General features: G+C 40.0%; 1 protein-coding gene across 9 annotated transcripts in view; it reads right to left on the bottom strand.

Annotated features, from left to right (window-relative positions):
• LOC136008445 (poly(rC)-binding protein 3-like) overlaps positions 1-25,318 on the bottom strand; it is a 315,785-nt gene that overhangs the window by 98,118 nt on the left and 192,349 nt on the right. Inside the window, exon 2 of one of the 9 annotated variants that reach the window (XM_065667758.1) lies at positions 7,571-7,653. The exons of the other annotated variants lie outside the window; for them this stretch is intronic. The gene's annotated coding sequence lies outside the window, so the exon portion shown is untranslated. The remainder of the gene's footprint in view (positions 1-7,570; positions 7,654-25,318) is intronic. 9 annotated transcript variants of the gene reach the window in all.

Raw genomic sequence — 25,318 nt, 5'->3', positions numbered from 1 at the left:
GTAATTCAGGGGAGAAAAAAATTATAATAAAATAAAATAAACTCAGATTCTCACAGCACCTTTTGGTTGGTTTTGGTTGGTTTGTTTTTTTTTTCCCCCAAGATATTGTTCTGGTCTTGATAAATGCTCCACTTTCACAATAAGATCAGCGAACAGTTGCACAAGCATCTGCTGTATTTCTTTGAATACCCCCTTATTTTCTCCATAGGGAAATACTAGAACATCCAGCCTGATGGAAGGCTGCCCAAAATCTGTACTTAGGCTGTGACTAAGCATTGCTTTCGATAGTTTAAATCCCAGATTCAGTGAAACAGTTAAATTTATGCTTAGGTTTATTTCTACTGAACTAAAGCCTTACCTATGTGCAGAAGTCTCACTGAAATCAGAAGGATTTAAAACATAAACTCACACTTACCCAAGAGAGATGGATTTAGCATAATGTTCGCCTGCTCTGCAGAGATGGGACTTAGCACAAGTCAAGGCAAGCAACATATTAAATTTAAAAATACTGTTCTGTGCTCTGGTGATATCACAATAATTAAGATGTGACTGTTGAAGTAGCAAACCACACTCTGCACCCCTAACCTACTTCACAAAGAATATACTTATAAATTAATGACATTAAGGTATTTCAGACATACCATTAGTTGTACCACGCATTTGCTACTCTCCTTTAGAATTACTTTACTGCCTGTCTGGTTCTCTTCACCAGGAACAGGAGATTCCCAATTTCCACATGAAGACTTGCTCCCGTCATTGGAAGATAATATAAAGTTCAGATAAAGTAAAATTAAAGTGCCAAAATGCAGGTAACTCACCTGAGGATGAGCCCCCTCAGGCTACTGTTATAACCTATCATTATTTCAATTCCTACTCTAGAGACACTGGAAGAGGCTGTGGCTTCAGCCATTGGCTGAAATACAATTTTGGTGACTGCAAAATCCAGTCAGATCCACAAATGCAAATCCAAATTATCCAAGTGACTCATAGTTATATTGTTCTCCAAAGTCTTAATATATCTTGATGTATAATTTAATACGTTATCAAAAGAAATATGTCTTACAAAAGTTTATGTATGTAGAATTTACAACCAGAAATAATGTATTTTAAAAAATGGAAATCTAATTGCAGATGGATACAAATGACTTTAAATTATTTTAGAAAAGCTCTTTTGCATTTACCAAAGCAACGAATTTTAAGTTCCACATCTCAGACTCAAAAGCCCAGAAACAGCTGCTTAGTGGAGATCCAGTAAGCAACTGACACACGTATAGAATAATTCTGTGATGACTGTCACATGATGATCTCCACATACATGTATATACAGATATAACTTAACTGTATAGTGTATACTTCATAAGAGCGTTAAAAATACATACATGGATTATGTTTAACAATATTAAAATTGTACCAGGTTCTATAATAAATTAATGGAATTTCCAATTATACAAATGTAGTAGTTCTTCAGAAAACATAGCCAAAAAAATTCATCTTTTCCTTTAAATCTTATAATATTAAAAGATACTGAAACTTACATTAAGCAGATGTATAAGCAAGCACCAGTTTTATTGGGGATTTTATAAAAACATTATTTTCTGCTTTGTTTGTGGTTGTGTTTCTCAGACTTATTACTGCAATTCTCTTGCAGTTCGGTTAAATGTCAGTGCTCCAATTACTTTAATAGTCAAACTGTGCGCTATTTTCACCACACAGTCATTCAGGCTTGTCATGTTTGACAAATCCAGTAATTGAGATGAACTCTTGGAGAATACTGACACATAACCAGTCATTTCCTACTGCAGAACATTGACCTCTGCAGTGTAAACCACAGAGGATTTATTCAGCAGCTTGAAAAAAAACCAAACAGGCTTGTTAAGTTTAAGATCATCATTTCACACATCTCCACTCATTCCCTTGTTTATTCACTTTATGTTCCATTAGGATGGAAATTAAACCATTAAGAAAACTTTGAGTAAGTATTAAAAAAGAGACTAAAGCAAGAATTCTGAAAATCTATTGTAAATTAAACATTGCCTAACAGATTACTAGAGGCTGAGTGAACTGTCAAACCACTGAAATCCCCCCTCAATCCTTCCCTGCCCCCAAGCAGCTGCACTTTACCCCAGCTTCAGCTCATTAACAGGCAAAGGTATTATACCAATTACTTAAAGTATTTACTGAACAGCGATTGTTTCAGTCAGTCAGTACAGTACATTAACCCTTGCCAGGCCTTTTTATTTTCACTATGCTTTCACAATGATGTCCTGCAGCCAATATGTAGGCAAGGCACTGAAACGTCAGGACTACCCACATTTACTTCAGATGCACCGAGCCAAGCACAAGCGCTGCAAAACCTACCAACTGTGTACTCACTGGGCTGGCAGGTTCTTGGGTGATGCCTTTAGGACAACCAGAATTTGACAGGTCTGGACAGCTCCAAGCCCGTCGCATTTGTTTTAAAAACCAAATAAGTATTTTGCAATGCCAGCTCATTACAAAGAGAAAAATGCAACAAACGTTTGGGATGAGAACACAACCTGATTCAAATGCAATTCCAATGCTTCCCGGTGATTTACATCAACTGGGAAGCCAATGCTACTTTTGTTACAGTTATGAAAGTTACTGTGGACTTTTCTAACAGAATTTAGCCCATCTCTGGAAGAAGTGCTGCCATTTCATATAAGGAATAATAATAAAGGAGTTATCAAAAGAAAATTGTGGATAAAAATATAAGAAATAATCCACACAGACAGTACCAGCTTCCAAGAAATTACCTTTGCTGTTGCCAAAGTTCAGCATTCCTTTGAATGCTTCCAACTGCCTTTATCAGTGACAGAGACTGGTCTAGGACACATTACCAAACTGGGCTATAAGAGACATTGCTTCATGTCCCCTTTCCCAAAGAGTTGTTGCTTGATCTCGGGCAAGTCAATTCATTTATCTATTTTACAAGCTGACTGACTGCTCCTCCCTGGAGTCTTTGAAATAAATATGCTAACTATTACAGGTCACTTAGACTCTGTAGGGGATAAAGACCTCTTAAGTAGCAAAGACAGCCTGCCCATATAATTTTTTTAATACCTACTAATTCACAACCGAGTGTACAGCATCAGAAATCAGCTGAGAAGGCAGAACTAAGAGTAAAAGACTTTTTGTAGAAAATAGCTAGAAATCACTTGTGCAAAATCCTATTTCCTTGTAAAATAGTTCAAATGCCCAATAGAAGGGGAAAGCGAACAACTAAGCAGCTGCTCTCTGATTAAATTACTATACATTTATTTTCCTACTGTTTCCTTCCAGTATTACTTTTTCAATTAGGCAGGCATTGCTCACCTGAGACAGAGACCAGAAGCCTATGAGACTACTTACAGCATCTGGTAGTGTACAAAGCCTAAGAGCTGGTGAGTGAGAACAGCCTCTCCCACTGCCAAGGTCACTTAACCCTTCTCAAGGAGGAAGGCAGTAAGTATCCCTTGAGCTGGAGACTACAGATTCCAGCCTTTTCCATGGGAATGCACAAGTTCTTCACGAAAGACAGTGGTTACTCATACATCATGCATTCAAACAGAAATTCGCCAGTGGTACAGGGTGAAGCTGACAGCCTCTGCCTCGAGGAGTCTGACTCAAACAGGACGCTAAATCACAGTCCTTCTCATGGTCTCACAATCCTTAATATCTCCACTGGATATGTACACTGTGTGTCCATCCTTACTAAGCAGTGCATTTGCAGAGATCATGAATTAACTGTCTACCTAGTCACACAACACAAACCCAGCTGGGTCTTGTGATGAACAACCAGTAGCAAGAAAGTCATAGGGGAGACTAGGCACTCTCCCAAGGCACTGCATGCTCAATAGCAGTGTTCCTGAAGGCAGCATACTCTCTGGCACCATCTGCACATGACTGTAGCTGCTGAAGGAGCTCCTGTAAGTGTCAAATCATTACGCAGTGCTAATCCAGAGCATCTGTAGGCACCATCACAACACAGGGAGGACAACTCCTTGGGTTTAGCAATGAACACCCATGGCTAACACACATTAGGAGGGAGGCTTCACCACCTCCTGTAACAGTGGGGCTCTGGCAGAAAACCTTTGCCTTTCTGTTAATGAGGTGTAAAGCAACCTGCTAATTGGGCATACCTAGTGCTTTGAGGTCTGCACTGGGCTGCCTACTGCTCAGCAGGTAGAGTTTCAGGTGCTGGTCATTGTGTGAAGCTGTAAACAGGCATCAGACTGCTCAGCTCAGCTGAGCTGTGAAAAATGGGGGGAAAGGCATTTTCCTGTCACAAGGCACAGTAAATCCAAGCCTGTGAACCCCCAAAACACCATCCTGCTCCCTTTCCCAGTAAACCCAAGCCTCATCTGATGCATCCAAGTGACTGCCCCTCTCCCTGCACCTTATTGCCACAGCTGCAGAGTGGATTCTTATCCTTGTACCAAGAAAACAGGATTGCAACTCCAATACTCTTCAGAAAGGCAACAAACTGCAGACCACAGCAGAGAGCAAGTTCTTCAAACAAACTGGAACATTATGACCTTCAGAGTATGGTTAATCACAGGAAAGATGATCCTTATTGCTGCGGGTCTGCAGTCAACCTTTAGAGGTGCCTTCCAGCACTCTTTCCTATGACCTTGCTTGCAAAGCCCCGTTTATTAGACAGGATTTGTGGCAAAGGCAGAGCTTGCATTCCTAGGTGGTACATGCAGTACACTGTCCTGGCCTTTGTTACCTGTGTCAGGTTATTGATGTTATCTGGTCACTAACACACAATTCAGATTAGTTGAAAATTTTATTCACAGGGTTAGCATTGATAAATCACACAAAAAAGAGACACTATAATTAGCCAGTGGCTAATAGCTAAGAAGAGATTGCTTTCCAACATTTCACTTTTGTTGCCATACAAAGCAAACTACTGTACAAGATAAGGTTGCTAACAATTATATGAGAAACCAACCTGTCACGGAAAATTCCAGATTTACATGTTTTTCTTTCTGCACAAAAATCCAGGGAAAGAATTTGCTCACTGTATATCTGTTCCTTACATTCAGAGAAGGGGAGCTGCCTCATAAAATTAATCTTTTCCTTTAATAGTCAGTCATCAGTATTTCTCAGGGAACGTTTTCAGGCCCCAGAGACTGGCAAAGCCACTTTTGCCACTTTTTATTTCAAAGTCAGATGTATCTCTTTTGGCAGCCTTAAAAGAGACTACTGCATCCTGTTGGGTTTTCTCCTTGTTTCCAAGCCACATCCTTCTCTGCAGTCAAAGTCCCATCCAGCCAGATGTTTGAACATGTAGCCAAGAAAAGAAGGCTTTGCTCTTGCTGAAAAAGGCAACAAGGAGGGAAGAGCAAAAGGGTAGGTAGAAAACATTATTAATGGCTCTAAACTGGGAAGACAGATGACTGAAAGGAGCAAAACCAAATGAGTATCAACTAGGAGGATTGTGGCTTATGCATTCCAAAAATGCTACCTCGCAGGGTGGCCTGCAAGCCAGGCAGGTGGGTGCCTTGTCTTCCACGAGACTCTAGGGTGGAAGGAGAAGAATAAATGATCCAGGGCACTTGTAATATGTATTTAAGGATAGATGTTTAAAGCTGTAGCTCTTCAGGGGCTAAATACAGGACAGACGTCTTGCTGTTTGGTGGAAGAACATGGATTAATTAGAGTACTTGCCCAGACCTGTAACAGTTTAAAGAAGTATCAACAGCCTTTCATCACTAACTGGACCACCAAGGGGCTGGAAAAGGCAAGTTTATTTACAGACCTGAAAATATGTATGTCTGTGGGCTCTCAATCATGCTCAAAACATTTAGTCACAGTGTATTTAAAGAGTGATTTACTCTCAGTTACAAAATTAACAAATGTGCCTTTCCTTAAAAATACGTTTGTGTTATTCTCAATAATGTCATTTGGGTTACTTCATGGATTTTTGACTTACAGATAGTTCACTTTATGCTGGCTTATAAAAAAAAATAAATCAGAACACAAGTTATCTTCTAGATGTTAAGATTGTACTACCTTGCAAGAGAACTCACAGAGCAGGGGGGAAGAGGTGTAATTATTAATAACTCCCATTATGTGGTTCCCAAAGTATAGAGATGATGGCCACACTGATAATGCATATGAGATCAGTTTCATGATCAATAATTCCATCGCATCACAAGCCATTATCATAAAGTACAACAAAACAAGAACCTTACCCCAGGCCCCAAAGCCAACAAATGCTAAAACAGTGAATACAAGCTGCAAGTAAGGTGCAACATAACTGACACCAAGGGCAGCAACCCTAGGAGCAAATAAATCAACATTGCAATGAGCGACTATTAACCTGAAATAATGAATGTTTATAACAGATTTGTTTTGATGCACTCTGGTCAGATCTGTAGTTATCTCAACCCTTCAGGCCCCACTGTCATGATTTAAACCAAGCCAGTAATTCAGAACCACGTAACTGTTTGCTCAACCCTTCCCACCACCACCCCTTCACTCCCCAGTGAGATGGGGAAGAGAATGGAAAGAATGTAACTCGCATAGGTTGAGATAAGAACAGTCCGGCAACTAAGGTATAATACAAAACTACCACCACCAATACTGATAAGGGAAATAACAAGGGGAGAGAATGTAAAACTAAAAAGGTAAAAAACAATAAACACAACTGATGCACAAATACAGCTGTTCACCACCTACTGACTGATACCCAGCCCGATCTCAGCAGTGTTCTGGGCCTTCCAGGTAACTGCCCCCAGTTTATATCCTGGGCATGACGTGCTGTGGTATGGAATCCCCCTTTGGCTAGTTTGGGTCAGGTGTCCTGTCTCTGGTTCCTCCCGGCTTCTTGTGCCCCTCCTCAGTGGCAGAACATGAGAGACTGGAAAGTCCTTGATCAGGGTAAGCATTACTTTAGCAACTACCAAAACATCGGTGTGTTCTCAGCACTGTTCTCAGACTAAAGCCAAAACACAGCACTGCACCAGCTACTAGCAAGGTAAAAAAAAAACAAAAAAAAACTGTTACAGCTGAAACCAGGACACTACCACAACAATCTCCATTCATATCTCCAAGCTCCTGAATTACTTAAATCTGTCTATAAAGCACCCCAACATACTCCAAGTGGTATAGTTACACTTACGAATAATGCCATAAATTTGTGTTAATAATACGTAATAAAGGACATACTAACATGTCTGGAATGGAGAAGCCAAAGGGTCTGATATCTTGTGAACAAACATTCTTTTGAAGTGATTCTTTTGAAAACACAGTAGCCATTTTGATCTCAGAAACAATTAGTTTTGGTTATGTGCCCATGCTGGTATGAGTGATCTTTAATATTCCTGACATGTACATTGCCAACAACTGTACTAGGTTCTTTACAGAACAAAAGATGTAATCCTTGCTTTGACAGGCTTACAGTCTTCAGAGACGAGAAGAGTGAGAGCATAAAGACAGCAGGAAAGAAATGGCTTAGTCTGTGTCTCCCAAACTATAGGTTACTAAACATTGTGCAAACATTACTAAACACATTTATGTGCAATTTGATTACTACAGTGCATTTTCTTAAAGTGCCACTCACAGCCTCACACGAAGGAAGGTCCGTTCACATCAGGGCTGCATCCCACAAGACACAGAAAAAAGGAAGATCCTTTAGGGGTGGTCCTAACAGGATACAAAGGGCTTTGTGAGTAATTGTCTCCTCCCATAACCACATAAAACTGAGATAAAACACACTTGTTCAGCCATAATGATGCTGTCATAAACTTACTGATGTAGAAGAGACATCCCCCTTCCAAAAACAAAGACAATAAGAGAAACCAGTCACAGCTTTTCTTGCTGCTAAATGAGGCCTCCTTTTAACCATGTTTGCTTTATATGGCTCTGGGGGCTATGATGCCTTTGGCAAAATCTTGTTTGAGTTGCTAAGGCATAATCTCAGCCCAGACTGAGCCTTTTTGTTCAGTCTGAGAATTTAAACCATTTTGACCATTCTAAGACAACACATTCCATGGCACCTGTCTTTTCAGTCAAATTCTGTGCATATTATACAGAATTTTTAACATAAACACACAGATGTAATATGCTGTCTAATCTGTTTCTCTTTTAATCTGAAAAAGCACAGTAGCTGTTGAAAAATTTCTGTTAATTGCCCCCAAACATCTGTTGAATAACTGAGAAAATATGAAATCAAATGGATATCTCTGATACATGTGTTTTCTTTATGTCTTTTATATACACATTCATGAGTGTATGCTAATATATCAACCCCTAAACCCAATAGGAAACTTCAAATTACTTTGATTGGAAACTGAATTTTATTCCTAAAGGCACAAACTTGTGGATGCCCAACTCTGCTGCCTACACTTGAGAAGGAAGCTAACAAATGGTACCAAATGAGAAGGAAAAAAAGAAAAAAAAAACCCAACCCAAACCCCACAAAACCAAAACCCCAACAGAACTCTTCACGCAATAAAAATAAATAAGATGAAACAACATACACAGAGGATGCCTGTCTTGGTGCTACAAAAAGGCACCATTTGAACTTATTTGTCTGGTTGGTTTTCATCCCACCAGAACCCTATGAACAATATGATAACTATGTATTACACGCTGCCTACTTACTGTTAACACACGCTTAATCCTGCCAACACCAGTTCTACAGAAAACATTATCAGCATGCAACCATAAATGAACAAAATTACCATCTGCACACTGAAGAACAGAATCACAACATAATTATATCTCTTACAGGTTTTAAGTACACAGTTGTTTTAAATTTGGACTTATAACCTGTTTTTCAAATAACAGCTTCAGTCTGCTTCCAAGTCACCAAGGCAATGGCTGTAATAAGTAACTATACCTCCTAATCAGCAAATGTCACAATAAGCATAGTGCATCTATCTATCTAATCTTTTTTGGCCATGTTATTATAGTTTATGAGCAGTTTTACCACCCATAATGTTATGCTGTCATGTTCTTCTAAAAGCTGGTTATTAGGATTAACTGGAGGAAGTGAAATATGAATGCCTGCATTAACTGCTGAGATGAATGCTGCCAAAAGCAGAGTGTCCTAGGTCAGAGGAACACATGTCATGAATCGCAGGGCATGCCACTTATTTTGGTAGGAAATCCACAGAATTAGCTGTGGCCTCTGCAAGGCTTCTCTGTCTCATCACCACAGTTGACTTCATATGGAAAACAAGTGACCCTCATTTACTTCAACTCAACTAATACGTACCATGGACATCTGTACAAAACAGTATAATCAATCCTTCTCACCAACTTTGATGTTGTAATGACCATGTTATTCATCACATTTAGGCCACTGCACCTTATGAAGAATTACTGATATCACTTTCTAACCTTATAATACACCAAAACACAGAAGACTACTTTCATTATGACAAAAAGCTCATGATGAAAATCAGACATCCTTAGATGCAGATGCCTTAATTTTTGGTACAAAATACAAGAGGTATACAATTGGGTATAACTAGAAAACAAAAAGAATTCCTCTAAGACACCTCCAAAAAAAATCCCTTGGGGATCTGTGACCCATAACAAACTATGACTTGCATAAGAATCAACACTGTAAAGCTATTTGGGGCCGGGGTGGGGAAAATCTCATTCTGTGATGTACAGCAGAAGTGCTGTATGCAAAAGACAGGAAGGGATTATTATCCTCTGCTCAGCACTGAGGGGGCCCCGTTTGGTGTTTGAGGCACTGCACTTACGGAAAGTGTAGAGAAACTGGAAAAAAAATCTAGAACAAGAAGCGTATTTAAGAGAGTTCCTAAAGATCAGGCCAGGAAGAAAAGGCTGAAAGGTGGAGCTTCCTAGTCTTTGTAAAAGAGGAGAGCTTTTGGAAAGGAAAATGTTCTTGTAAATAAGGATAGTGCTGTTCTGCTCCATGTCTGGACAAAAATATAGTGGTTAAACTTGCAATTAAAGAAAACCCAAATTCTTCTGTCATTCTAATTAATAAGAGGACAGACATTCTAACTAAAAGGACAACACAGCAGAGAATCAGGTTACTGCATGCAATCCCCTTCCTGAGGATTTTTTAAGAAAAGAAAAAATCTCTTAAAAGATAATGTCATTATAAATAATCCTCCCTCCTAGTGGAACTAGGTGACTGTTAAGAGATCCCTTCTAGCAGAAGCAGCGTAAGAACTGTGGTGATCCACGCAGCAGAGGGGAAAATAAAAGCCCCTTCTCCCATGTCAGCAGAACAAGAGCTGGCAGGACCTGGTAGTCACACCCAATGTCCAGAGGAGTCACCCTCACAGCTTCTCTGCCCTCCAGTCTCATATTTCTGAGACTGAGATAACAGGGCCACATAACGGGGCTGAATGACAAAATTCCATCTTCCTGCAGGCAGGCAGCAGGCAAACAATATACTTTCTTCACAAGTCCCTCTTCCTAGTGTTCCTGTAGCTACCACTGGCCCTCCCTACTGCCTTTCCCCCAACCCTCTGCCCTGCCTTCTCCAACCTTCGCATGCACAACAGCTCTCTTTGGACTGCGGGGAACAGTCTGCTGCTCCTGTAGGAACTGGGGTACATACAAAGGCTAAATTACCTCTTGACATCTATCCTGGCAGTAAGGCTGAGACCTATCCACAGCACACTATGATATAAACTATGATGCACACTATCGGTAAAACAATAAGACATGTCCGTAACCCCTCTTGTTACATTACTGGAATGATAATTTCAGTACCGGCAGTTCACCCACTTCTCCAGGGTGGACTCTCCCCTGTTCCCAAGTTTCGGTATCCTTCCTTTCCAACATACACATACTTAAATGTCTCTTCTGTTACTGTAGGAGGATTCCTTCAAAAGACCATGAAGCTAATTATGGATTCTTGTAGCTGCCTCAGATTCAGGAAATGGTCTTTGGTCAATATTGCTCATGTTCAGTTCCAGGGAGTTTTAATTCTGCACATGGTCAATAGCACTGTACCACAGACATGAAGCTAGTGTGGCAATGTTCTGTAGACAGAACAGCATCCATACCCGTGCTCTGATGACCTTCTACATTGAATGAGCCCACAGTTGGCTACTAAGGCAAATGAGATGCCGGCTGATGATGCACAGCATAAGCACTGTGTGTTTGCAGCGCTATCCCTACTAATGAGGTAGGCTGCTGAGCTCTGCAATAGCTGAAGTTTCTGTGGAGCTTTTATCTTCAGCTCCAGCGAGTTACAATAATCCAGCCTGGTTGTGCAGAACATGTTCATCACTACTGCTAGGTCTGTGCCAAAGAAAAGGAAGCATAGTTTCTTGAACAGCCAGAAGTAGAATAATTAATTTCTGACTATTTCTAGCATCTTGGTATTGAAGTACCAGCCAGAGTAGAATGCTGCACAGAACTCATAATGCTTTGATAAATTAAGGTCAAGTGCCTTCCCAGGAAAAAGGGGTCACTGCCTCTTCTACTTCTGTCAAATCACTCACACTAGATACATTTCTAAGCAGTGGCTTGGAGATAACCTGAGCCAGTTGCTCTTCCTGAGTAATTTAACAGTATCTTATAATCCACATGTCAAAAGCAGTAGGAAGATCATGTATGGATGTTTATATGATTTAAAAGGTACTCTGCAGTAGCAACAACTAGAGATACAATTAGGTCTCTTCTAGTCATGGAAATACAACGAAAAATTAGTACAAGTACATTACAGCAATCAAGAGCTAAGCACTGCATTCTCTTTGGTGTCTGTACTCATTTGAGGATTAGAAGAAGCAGTTCCTTAAAGTCTTAGCCATGAATATGTACTGTGGAGGCTGTATTGCAGGTGTACTTTAACATTCTATTCACTTCTTATAAACCAAAAATATATAAAAGAGGCACAAAACAGTACTTTGCAATATGTATTGGAATAAGCACTTCTCTGATACATGACAGCAAAACATTGGTGTAGATGTATGTTGTGGTTTAAACAAAAGTCAGCCATAAATCACGCAGTCGCTCTCACTCCCCCCTCTTCTTGTCCTCCCCCTACTCTCAGAGGGACAGAGATGAGAATTGAAAAGAATCCAACTCCCACAGGTTGAGATAAGAACAGTTTAGTAACTAAGGTATAACACAAATCACTACTGCTACCACCAATAATAATAAGGGAAATAACAAGGGAAGAGAATACAACACCTCAACACCAACTGATCAATAACTTGCCCCACCCCACCCAACTAAGCACCGACCGATACCTCGTCCAACCCTGCAGTCCCCTAGCCCTTCCGGGTAACTCCCAGTTACATCCTGGGCATGACGTGCTGTGGTATGGAATACCTCTTTGGGTCAATTTGGGTCAAGTGTCCTGTCTCTACTTCTTCCCAGCTTTCCCCCCTCCCTGGCAGAGCATGAGGCTCAGAAAGTCCTTGGTCAGACTAAAACATTTGTGTTATCAGCTCCGTTCCCAGGCTGAAAAGTCAAAACACAGCGCTGCACCAGCTACTAAGAAGGAGAAAAATGACTGCTACTGCTGAACCCAGGACAATGTATGAGAAGATGGACAATGTTTGGTATTCTGCATTAGAAGCTGCTAGCAACAAAGCACCTCATAGGTGAGGTGACAGCTTAAAATGTTCAATATAAACAATCTCGGTTACAGGGAAAGAAAATCCTATCCCAGCAACTTAATCCTTAAAGTGGTCAAAACCCCCAATGCTCCAACAGCATTCCTCTGAAACAGCCTACCTTGTTAGTTAGTACTAATGCTCTTGAGCAAAGAAAGGGTTGGCAGCAGCTGGAGGCAGCTGTTGGCTTTTTACCACAACAGCAGATAAGAGAAGGAAGGATGGTCTTTTCCCAGTGACAGAATCTAGAGGACATATGTTCACAGTGTTAATGACAAAAAGGGATTACCATGGTGTTTTCTTCTCTGAGGTAATGCAATGAAGAAGACAGAGTTGCACGTTAAGAGAGATAAATAGCTGACCCTCCATGGAGGCCCCAAGACCTGCAGTACTTTTTGCAACAACGAATACATTGTAATGTAAAGACCTTGCGCCAGTGAATGTGACTGATAGGCACATCCAGGACATGGTACCCATACAGGCAGACATTAGCAGAGCGTGAGAACTTTCAACCCGAGCAGTGTGCCAAAGGGTGCCTGTGCCTTATTCATTCATGCCTTGCTGGGATAAAAAGGACAGCACAATTTGGCATTTGGAGAAGAGACATGACCTTTTGATTTCTCTATTTCTTGCAGCCCATTGCTTTCTATTACCAGTCGGCTGGCAAGGTTGGCAGGGATATTTACAAGCAGGTTGGCAAAGTAATGCCCTGCAGAAGATGACCGGACAAAGGCGGGCTGGTACAGCATCCATCCTGTTCACACTCCAGTGGAGCAGCAACCATGACTTGCAGCCACCAGCAGGTACAGCTATCAGCACAGAAGCCCCAGGGAGCAATCTCATTTTAGAGACCCAAGGCATGCCAGGAGAGCACACCTCCTTCCACACTCCTTGGGGCTGTCTCACACAGTGGTGGGATGCACACCCACTCCTTAGGGATACCCTTCTCCCCATTAGGGCTTTACAAATGAACTCAGCATAATCCAGTTTTACTGGTGATGGTCCACTGGGCATTGTTTTCTTACATGCTACCAAAAATTTAAAAGATCATGTACTATCACCAAGTAGTACTCTCTAAATCCTCAGCTGCTGCTATAAAATGAAAGAAAATGGCCAATAAGCATTAACCAAAAAATATGTTACTCATTATGCAAAATATGCTTCTGTCATTCTCCGAGGGAAAAATACCTAATTACTCACATTATATCACAATGGAAATATAACAAAGAAAACAAGACAGGCCATTGAAAGATGAAAATAACTATCATGGCAACATGTGGTATAGGGGCTGACCCTCAGAGACAGGTATTTATTCTGAAGACATGTAAATTAACAGGAGATTTGAGAAAAGAATTGCCAATTAAGGAAATTGATTTACATCAAGAAAGTCACATTTACCCAAATAATATTTGCCTAAGCTTAACCCATACTGTTCTGTTCCTATATGCAGGAATGGAGAACAGTGGCACACAAGATTAATGGATGCTTGACTCCCTCCCATCCCACATCCTTTTGCAGTTCTTTGGGACTATAACTTAGTGTAATACAGAAAATTATAGTGGCCATCACTTACCTTTGAACATATGGTCAGTTTGACAAAATCTCTAGCAGCCTTATGGCTTAATACCTGCATACATATGTACCCTGGTTTTGCCTCAACAAGCAATGGCATGAGCCAACATCTTTTTTCCTTTCTGCTGACTGCCCACTTACACACATTTAGACAAGGAGGACCATACAGGGAACAAATAATAGCAGCAATAATAATAATGATAATAATAATAAAGTTACATTACATTTCTGCAAACGTAATGGGTAGCCATTTCTCAGGAATCCTGTATGTCCTCTGCAGGCAAAACTTGCAGACCTCCCAGACAGCTGCTACTTATGAGTAGTCTATAAATCTGCACACCCATAAACGTGTTGGATGTGCTTGGTTATCTGTCAGATATGCAGAAAGGTAATGGTGCAGCACACATTAGAATTCATGAATGCACTTTTTGTAGTGCTTTTTTCCCCAGAGGTAGATTCAGGCCAAATCAATGGCCTCCAGAAAGTGGTGATGATGCAGTGCACAGCTTGGAAATCCATTCATGAGGGAGGTTGACATGTAAGATTAATTAGACATTTGTACTTTCTGGGGCTACAGTTGTCATTTTTTGTCTGTGGAAAGGCACCTGTTACCTGCAAGTATTTCCCGTGTTTAACGTAACTGGACCCAGGGGAGGTTTAGATTGGATAACACCGAAATGTTAGTTAAGTATTGGAACAGGCTTCCAAGGGAAGTGGTGGAATCACTGTCCCTGAAGTGTTCAAAAACCGTGTAGGTAAGGCCCTTAGTGACATGGTTTAGTGGTGGTCTTGGCAGTCCTGGGGTACAGGTGGGGCTTTATCATCTTAAAGATCTTTTCAAATGTAGTTGATTGAAGCCTTAAATGTTCATACTTGCAATTGAAAGAGTGTTTAAAGGATACCACAGTCATCATTCTACACATGTGGTGTGCCACATGGAAGAATGGAGACACACTAACATTACTGTTAAAAGGTTCATAGCAATGACTACATGCTAAATACAATATAATTAGAGAATACTACACTATGAATTAAATGCAAATACTTTGATATGTGACCAAGTGTGCACATTTAGCTTCTATTAGCATATTAAATACAATTTAAACCCCATTCTCAAGCACCTGAATTTTCTCCTGAAATGGCAATTAAGCAGCATACAGTATTTCAACACCAGGGGCAGGAGGGGGGCTGGAGAGAAGCTTAGTGAGGCATGAAAAATTGAATTTCAGCGAGGCAATGGAAAGGACATTGTTGGGCAATTACAGTGCTCCAGTGTTTGTAGTCCGCAAAGGCTGCAATCATCTGCAGCGACAGTGTGGTGTATGACTCCCCCAAGGCAGCGCACTCTAGTTAAATCAATTTGTCAGTATCGGGGCTGCTTCCTCCCTTCTGCAGAGGAAGCCCACCGGAGCGGAGGACAGCTGGGGTGCACAGCTGTCTCTCTGCAGCAGATCAATTAGAACATCAAAATTCATCTGCTAATTAGCAAGCGTGTATGGAGGGGAAAGAAACCTTCCTTAAATTAATCATTTCCACCTATTAATGAATGCAGTGACAACCCAAATTTCAAGGCTAGCCCAATGAGAAGAGACCCAGCCACGTGAGGCACTGGCTAACGCCATCAGGCAATTTCATTATCACAGAAGTTGATTCTGATGCTGAGGTGAAAATAAAACTCACTAAAACTACAAGTTTGCACTTCCAGTATCACTGAAAGAAGACCCACTCCTAGTAGAGCTGCTGATGTCTGAGCACAGTGTAAACGCAATCGCTGTAATGGGGCATTGAGAGTAAACACAAGTGGCACCAGGAAAAATACTAATCTCCATCAGCCTGGCATACCGCTTGCCTTGAAATGCACTGAAAAGTCCCTTGACTTCTGTGATTGAAGACTGGGCCTCAGGTCAGCAATTTTTATCCTTGCTTTTATTTATTTTTATATTCAACCTTTGCGTTGTTATCAGAATGACACTTACTGTTTATTCACATGTTGCAATGTGGCCCAGGGGTGTTTTTACATGAGAACTTAGCCAAAGTCAACTGCTGATCCAATGCCATTTCAAAGCTTAGCAGGACGAGGTACCTAATTCTTTTTCTGACATTTTAGCGTGCTTAGCAGAGACAAGAAAAACCCCAAACCAAACAAAAAAAAACATTTTGCGTCAAAGCTCAGAGCATAGCTGTTAATTCTTGTATGTGCACTTCCCAACCCGAAGAGGAGACACGCACATTGACTGGTGATAGACAGGAAATTAATTTCTTCAGTTGGGAAGCGCACCAGCAGCCTCCACAGTTACTTCGGGTGCCTCAGCCATCACTGCCTAATCACAATGGACTTTAGCAGGTCTTCAGATACTGAGCACAACCCCTTTGCTCTTGGATGTTTGTCCTAGAATGCTCATACAATGGGCATCTTGTCAGAAATACTTAAGGAAAAGAACATTTGTGTTGAGAGGACTAAGACAAAGCAACCTCCCAGAAACAGTAGCACAGCAAGGGAAACTAAAACTGACCTCTGCAATGATCCTACGGCTCATTTCAAGCTGTTGATTCAGTTTATTTCGACCCTTTCCCAAGGTGTTTATTTCGTTAAGACTGTTTTTCTACAGCTGTATGCAAAGGTGATTTTTAGGCCATTTAGTATCAAATAAACAACTGTGAATCATTATTTTAAAATATATCACCATAACTTGCAGCATGGAGAAGCCACAACACACAATACCTATTTGGAAACTCTATTCTTTTACCTGGCACACAGGTGCTGACTGCTTACCTTGTTTTTAATTCTTTAGTGCCTCACCAAGATTTTCTCTTCTGTTCTTTTAACAGCCCTCATTAAAGCTAAAACTGCATTAGATGGCTGAAAACACAGAGCCACATAACAGTGCCAGTACACAAGGAGCAGAATTCTCTAAGGGAAGGCTATGAAATGTTATTGCTAGCTGTGCTGCAGTAAAACAAACTGTCACAGAGAGCCACGTCCATTCTCATCTATTGAAGGAGATGAGCTAAAAATAAGTCACAGAGGAGGTCAACCAAGATAGTACAGTGCTCCACTTGCCTTGCAATAATGAACAGCGTGTATGAAAAATGTTTAATAATATGAGGGAGTTTTATCACTACCCTCACTTTTCAAATCCTGCACTAGACTTTCATCTTGCACTGATTTTGATTACACCCAGTGAAGCTCGTGCCTGAGCAGGAGGAGTGTGACCCACCAGGTTTTACAGCTCTAAGCTGCCATTTAATTCTAAACTTTCTTAAGTGAGGACTGACAAATACGGCAAGCACTGAGCTGTAATGTATACTCCATTAAAACCAGTCCTGAGATTGTGACATTCTTCTTATCATATTACCTCAGTTACTGGCAGAATAATATAATTATGATTCACATTGAAGTGGCCTACAGAATGAATTTAATCAAATTTTAATATAAAATATGGCCACTTAGAGCATATTCCATTCAATAGCTTGTTCAGTCAAGATGCTGTGTGGGGAGGGGAAGTGCACAGTTGTCATTCCCAGTAACAAAACAACAATTCCTTTTAAGTCAAATATGGCATCACAATGTTTAAGCAGACATTAGAGGATGCATTAGTGTCACTGCTATCATGCTGCATATAATTTGGCATGGATGACTGCTGTGTCACTTTCAGTCCCTTATGCTTACAAAGACATGGAGAAACTTAGCATTTGAGTGCTCCTAGCAAGGAATACGCAATTCATTCACTGAGGGGAAAAAAAAACCCTCTTCTCCTACCTATATTCATGCAGACCAAGCAGCTGGATTGTGTTCTGAAGGACCTAACTGCAAATTCAGGCACAGTCAACAAAAGCACTCCAGTTGCTCTGATTCTACACTGTTCTGACCAAGTTGATATATACAGATTTCATTATAATCAGATGACTTGAAAGTTGAGTGTGTCCCACTGGCTAGATCATGGGTAACTCCAAATACAAGGAGCTATTGCTTAAGTATGTTATATTCTCAACATAAAATTTTTTCAGAGAAGCCACATGGGAATTATGGTTCAGATATGTAAAGTATTCAGATATGAAACCAAATTCAGAAAAAAAAGCACAAAAGACACTAGATATGAGAGGTACTAGATACAAAAAGCATTGTGCAGGAGTTTATGCTCATTAGTGTGCACATCTGCAGCATGTGAACTTGGGTCTGCTGCTTCTCAGTTTTAAGGCTTTAGCAAGACCCTCACACTCTGGTAACAGAGGAAGAGCTGTGCTGAGTTAAAAATTCAGTGGAGAGCTACCCTTTACACCATTTGAGAGTCCAGACATGCAGTTTACAACTGCAACATCTTAGACATTTACTATGATTTCCTAGCTGATTTCTCTTGAAAGTAGATTAATTCTATGGGTTTGTTGGATGTCATCGTTTATGGGTGGTGCTGTATTTTGTTGGAATTATTTTTTTGTGTGTGTGGGTTTTTTTTCTTTGTGGGTTGTTTGTTTGTTTGTTTTTTAAAGCTAAAAATATCCCAAGCAAACAAAAACCCAACAAAAAGAAAAAAGAAAAAGAAAACCAAACCCCAAAACACCCCAACCCTCTCCCCCCCCCCAAAAAAAAACAACACAAAACAACCAACAACAAAAAAACACAAACCTGTCCATCTGCTAGCCTCCTAGGACTCTTACCCCATCCCTTACTGCTTCATAGCATCTGTCTCCTTTATCCTTCCCTTACACTAGCTCCAGATGCTCTTTTCCCTTTGCTCTCTTCTGTTGTTTTAACTCCTTTTTTGTTCCTATGTGGTATGTCTGACCATCTTCGTTTATTCTCATTTTTCCTTCACATCAACCCTATGATCCCATATACTCACCATCGTGCCTCTGGTGACATTCTCTCCCAACAGTAAGCTTCCTTTCATGTCCACCTTCTATTTCCTACCCCAGTTTTGGTACTACCTCCAGAAATGCAACCAAAGTTAGAAAGACAAGAATGCATGAAAGCATGTGTAATAGAGAGAAAGATTAAAAAAAAAGGAATAAAAAAAATAGTTGGGGAAATCTTCAATACTTAAAGTATATTTAAAACAAATTTAAGTACGTAAGCTCAGTTATAATTTTTGGAAAATAAATTCAAGTATCTCATATAATCAGACATCAACCAAAATCACCCTGTCTTAGCAGAAAAAAATCTAAAATATTTCCAAGCAAATTAATTAATCTTTAATTTATTCCTGAAAACAAGGAAGGAATAGTTTTAGTTTGAGAAGATATGCCAAACAAAGGGTGCAGGTCCACAACCACGGCAACAAAGAGTTGACTTCCTGCTGCTGCTATCTGATATACAGTACAGCACTGGGATCATGATCAATACCAATAGAAACACTGTGGTTTCACTGCTCTGTGATAGCACAGCTACTTCACATGGTTGTTACAATGCATGCAAGTCATAGTAGGTCCTCACTTGTTTAAGGATTGTTTTCCAATGACTTTAAACTCCTAACAGCTTTTTAAACATTTCAGCATCTTACATTAAAAACTGTTTCACCTCGAGCTAGGCAAATAGCGTAGGAAAACCTCTTTTGTTTTAAAACATCTTAACAGAATACTTTTTTTCTAGGTTATTCAAAAGAAACAAGAAATCCACTATATTTTAACTGAACAATGCCTTCAAAAGCAAAACTACTCTAAACAAAAATATTACTTGTTGAACTGATTTCTACACTAATTCTGAGTTATTAAAGTTATGCTGAATTATGACTATTTAAACATACCATTTTATAAATAGCATGAAGACAGATCAGGAAATACTCTGATCTTCTCAGAAGAACTAAAACAAACAACAGGAATGCATTGTACAAAATTAAAATATTAGATAGGTCACCTTCAAAGTTAACGCAGGATATTCCATTCTCAAAATCATTCTTAGGAAGAGGATTAATTTTTGTTTGCTTAATAATCCACACATTTCAAAGAAAAAAAAAAAAAATCTGTGGTTTAACTACAGCACTTCCATCTGTTCCAGAAACGTGCCCTTTCAGCACTACCTTTTCATTTATCAAGACCATGAATATAAAATCAAAACTACCATAAATTATCACAATCAAGCCAGTGAATACGTTAGAAGTTGGGTAAAGAAAGATGCCTGAATAATTCACCAAGTGAAATGACAGACAAGGTAGCAGTACAGGGGGCAATGCTATGCATGGAAGAAAAATAAATGGGAGGGTCTCCATTTCATTGACTGCCCAGTATATTTTTCTGTCCAGTTCTCTCTAACAGGTTAATAGGTGGGCTGTCTTAACCATGACAGCCTTGATGACTGCATTGCCAAGAAATCATGATGTACAGCAGATCAGCTTTTACAAAATGGCTGGATAAGCCCTTCCATTAACAACACTAATCAGATAAAGTATTGCTAATGGATGACCCTGCATCTGGTTAGCATGAACTGTTCTGTTTAGTATGTATATGCTGTACTTCTCATGCAAGATCAAGATGTCAGTGCTATAAATTTATACATTATGTTTGGAAAATTATTTATAATTTATTCTCTACATCTGCTGCAGCTTTATAGGACAGAGAGCTGGTTCTTTGTTCTTGTCATTAAAACAGATTATTCTCATGCCCTGCTAAAGGTTTCAATGACCCAAACAACAAGCAAGGGACCACCATGTAAAGATGCACTTGGAATCCTCGTGTAAAGGCATTATCTATAGAAATTGTGTCCTGATAATCAAATTTTTAGGTAAAATATAATAGCCATTTAACAGATAAGCTGCATAAAACGATAGTGCCCTCAGCATCAATGACTCCATCTAGCTATAAAATATTTCAAGTAACCAGCATTTACAGGTAGTTAATAGAAAGCAGTAACAAATCCCTTTCAGAAAATAAAACCAAACAATGTGTCCTGTGAGCTTTACAGAAATTACAGAAATCTTAACAGGTCCAGCATCCACAAAATCCAGATGACAAGAGATCCCTGATGTTCTCCACCATGAAAAGAATGGCATCTGTGCCAAAGTGTGCGTAAAAATGGTTTTCCTCAGTCCCGTGTTCGGCTTAATACCTCATCAGCGTATGCTGCTCACAAAAGCTTTTACAACATTTGGCTTCAGTCAAATTAAATTTGAATTAAAAAGGTAGTGACGGAGGGTGCAAGGATCTTCAGGCAATGGGGAGTTTGATGTTTCGCTTTGAGGCTGGCAAGTTATTTGGATAACATCACAAAATAAAATTATATGTTCTCAAATAACAAAAAGAGGAAGGTTGTAAATATCACAGCAGTGCTCCAGTAAAATTAATTCCATGAGCTGCAATTTCCATACCTGCATTGAGTAGTCTGCAACAAATACACCCCCCCAGTCACCTCAACTGGAAGAATGTTTTTCTGCTCAAGACTGCTGCCAAAGGCTATGATCAGACATAAGTATATTTCATGGAGATGACAGTTACTTTGAGGGGAAAAAAAAAAACTAGGCTGATGTCCACCCCAGGCAACCCTAGTGATTTTAGTATAAAACTTAGGAAACAGCAACCTCCTACATGCTCCATGCTGAAAAAAAAAAAATCCCACAGCCAAGAAAGGGTGAGGATAAAGCCCCATCCCCCCAAAAACCTAATGTCACATCCCTTAAAACACCACCTTCTGCCAGAATGAAGGCCAGTTCCAACCTAGACACCTTATAGGGGTAACCTCTTCATACAGACCTCCCAATAAAAACACCCCATGTATACATAAGGAACTATAATGTAAGTAGATATGAACGAGCTCTGACCTTGCCTTCTGGCTTGTCCATATGACTAAAATAATGACATCTGCTTAGAGTCAGAGGTCTGCAATATATGAATGCTGTGCCTGTAGTACATGCATTCCAAAGGCAGGCTGCACTGTCATGGATAATTAGGATATCTAGTGTAGACGCATCTGTTTCATTCACAGTAGCCTTTTTTTAGCATAAGTAGAAATAAACCTTGATCCAGAACTATAAACACATCTTTATTATAATGGGAGATCTCTTTGGCAAGACTGACCATTTAAAATTAAGTGAAAAACATGATTTTTTCCAAACTAATCTAACTTTTCATTTGCATTTAAATTTGTGGTACATTAGAAAATTGTACAAGCTGCCTAGGAAGGCTCTGTGCTCATGTTTCAACATGGAAAGATCTCATTAGAAAATGTTTTGACTATAAGAAATGAAAGGCTGTATTCTAGCTATAAACCACATGATCCATTAGTAGGACAGAGGGGCGGGGGGAAAGGCATCAGCATTTAGAAGCCAGCTAACTCAGTCTTGCTGGTTTTCTGAAAACAAGGGAATACATTTTCAGGTCAGCGATTTTCAACTGCTTTCAATTCACAGACCCCTAAATATTTTCCAGCAGAGATGAAGACCTCTGAATAGCAAAATTAAGCCCAAGGCAAAGGGCTTGCTTTTCATCTTTACCTGCTGTAGTTTTCTGAGATACGGTTCACAGACCATAAGCTGAAAACCATTTTCAGAAGATATCTTTTTATTGCAATTGAACTATTTTGCTTAGAATACTGCTATCCTATCTTCCCCCAAAAGGAAGAGACACACTATCAATGCTCTGTGGACAACTCTGAACTGAAATCACAGACACTTATGTTTTCAGAACCCTTCAGTCCAAATACGGTTAGATACAAATTGCATTGCAATCCTTCTTTCTGTAGTTTATCAGCCTTCAGTCATACAGGAAATCATCCAGATCTAACCACCTGAGACTGATCTTCAGCGTGCAAGATCTGTGACAGGGCCTGGTTCAGAACCAGAATATCTTTGGTTAGAACCATGGACTAAATTTACACCACAAAGTGAAATGCCAATATACTATCCGGGATGCAGGAAGATGCATACCTGCGACCCTGGAGAAGTCTTCCATTTACCCAAGAATCACCAGACATGAGACAAACCTGTAATGGCCTTTTGCTTGTTTTAAAATAGCCTTCTTTTACTTGCCTGCAGTATTCTTTCCTTCCCTCAGTGCCTCTGGAGCTAGGGGAGGCCTCACTGCTCCAATGGAGCTTTACACTATATAAAGTCCTCTCCATACTTCATTTGGAAGCAACTCATGCATTCATGTAGCAACAGATATGATTCACCCAAAGGACTCAGCCCAGCATTATGTGGCCTATAGGAACAGACCCTTAAAAATATACCTTCAGCACAGACTTTGAAACAAAAGCGTCTTTGTGGCCACTGATCATCGAAGCCCCTGGAGCACTTCTTTCAATCCATGTTTTGTGCACATGTTGGCTTTGAAGACATGCATCCCTTCTGCTTTTTATAGAGTGCAGGCATTTAAAAGAAATATCGATTTGAACAGGGTTCTTCCTGGCTATGTACCTTCTCTTACCCAATCTCTTCCAAATTTTGACTAAAGGTTGGAGCACTAAACGGCAGCTCTAACCCTTGTGTCTGGCAATGGCAGATCATGGCTTCTGGTGATAAACCATATTACATAGAAGAATGAAAACCACAGTCATCGTGCACTAGATGAGGCCTAATCTAGATGATTACACAGACGCTTTCTACTAACAGGATCCTCTCCTCTCCATAATTTACACAGGAAATAACGATTAAAAAAAAAAAATTCCTCTCTCATTTGTATGTAGGGATTGTGCAATTTGATAGAAAACATGACAAAACCTTGACAGAATCACCAGCAAAAATTCTTACGCATTTACATGGTGCAGACAAGAGTAATTTTTTTCCACATTGGTTTTGATATTACTTATTCCCATGTTTACAGTGTCTTAGCAGTCTTTACCTCTGCTTACTCTAGAAATCCCTTTCCTGACAAACATCATCATCGAGGGGAAAAATTCCCAGAGAAATCTAGCTCAACTTCAAGATTCTTTGGTAGGAGATCAAAGATGGATCACGGGGCGGTGGGGGGTGGGGTGGGGGGGGTGGGGGGTGGAGGGGAAATTCATGAACACATCAGCCAGAAAATTTGCATGCATCTACTCTTGTACTTGATATAAGTTTTCTTTTAGTCTCTGTATGACGAGCATTGAGGCTGAGACAATTCCTCTGATTTGCAACTGGGAGCAACTGTGTTTTCGGAGAGACTCAGATCAGGTAAATGAAACATAGACAAAGATCAGTTAACACTAGAACTACTCATTGCAGAACAGAAAACCTAGAACAGGGACTTCTACACATTTGTTTTCCTAAGAGGTTATAATATCCCAACAGATATAATGTTCATGCTTATATTACTATAAATCTGCAAAACACTCCAATAAAACCCTTATTTTGATGAGCTAGGAATCAGTGGTCCATCACAGCTTCAAAGAATAATGAACTACTTCAGAAAAATCCTTCAGATTTTTAGATCAAATAAAACATAAGACTTTCCTTTATGTGGCCACAAAAGCTTGCTGAATATGTTACTTCACATAATGGCAAAAGGGCCACTTACAGAAAATTTAAAGTCACGTTAATAAAACTGCTAAAGCTAAATAAAAGAAGAAATCATGTTATTAAAAACTGCACTGAAATATATTACCCTTGGTTTATAAGGCAAGACAGTTGAAAGTGGATTTGAAATATACATGCTTGTCTGTGCGAAGACTACTACCGACAATAGAGTAAATATAAGTCAGGTCGCACCAGAAAGGGCTTAGTTAGCACTGATCAGTGGGCATAGACGAGAAACTGAGAGTTAACCCAAGTGACTTAATCCTACCTCATATTGGTTATATTCTGCCCAAAGCCTTCCCAGCATTATCAGCTACTATACTATCTGCTGGTCTTAAACTGTGATCGTTTAACAGCACTTTGCAATTTAGTTCTCCTGACCTGATCTCTAAACAAGGGTCCATGCCAAGAGTGCAAAAAGTGATTGTTACTCCGACTTGTGTGTTGCATTTCCTATGGTAGCTAAGGGAAAAAAAAAAAAAAAAAGGAGAAAAAAAGGGGTGGGGTGGGGAAGAAGAGAGTGCAGAAGGGATAGCAGATAGTTCCTGCCTCTCTAAGTGCGCCCTGTGCCCTTCCAATTTAAAGACAGACCTTAAGACAAGCACTGTGGTGGCCATGTTGGATGCAAGCCAAAGAACAAAGCAGTCAAGGTGCAAAGATTACCAGGCACAAAAGGCAGTCTGGAGACAGGATCTGTTAAGCCTATAGTGGTGTTGGACAACTTCTGATGCCCGAACTTTCCACAAGCTCATCCTT

Source organism: Lathamus discolor, chromosome 2, assembly GCF_037157495.1.
Source record: "Lathamus discolor isolate bLatDis1 chromosome 2, bLatDis1.hap1, whole genome shotgun sequence".
Taxonomy (NCBI): domain Eukaryota; kingdom Metazoa; phylum Chordata; class Aves; order Psittaciformes; family Psittacidae; genus Lathamus; species Lathamus discolor.
The sequence above is the reverse complement of the archived record's forward strand: the minus strand, read 5'-3'. Positions and strand labels throughout refer to the sequence as shown.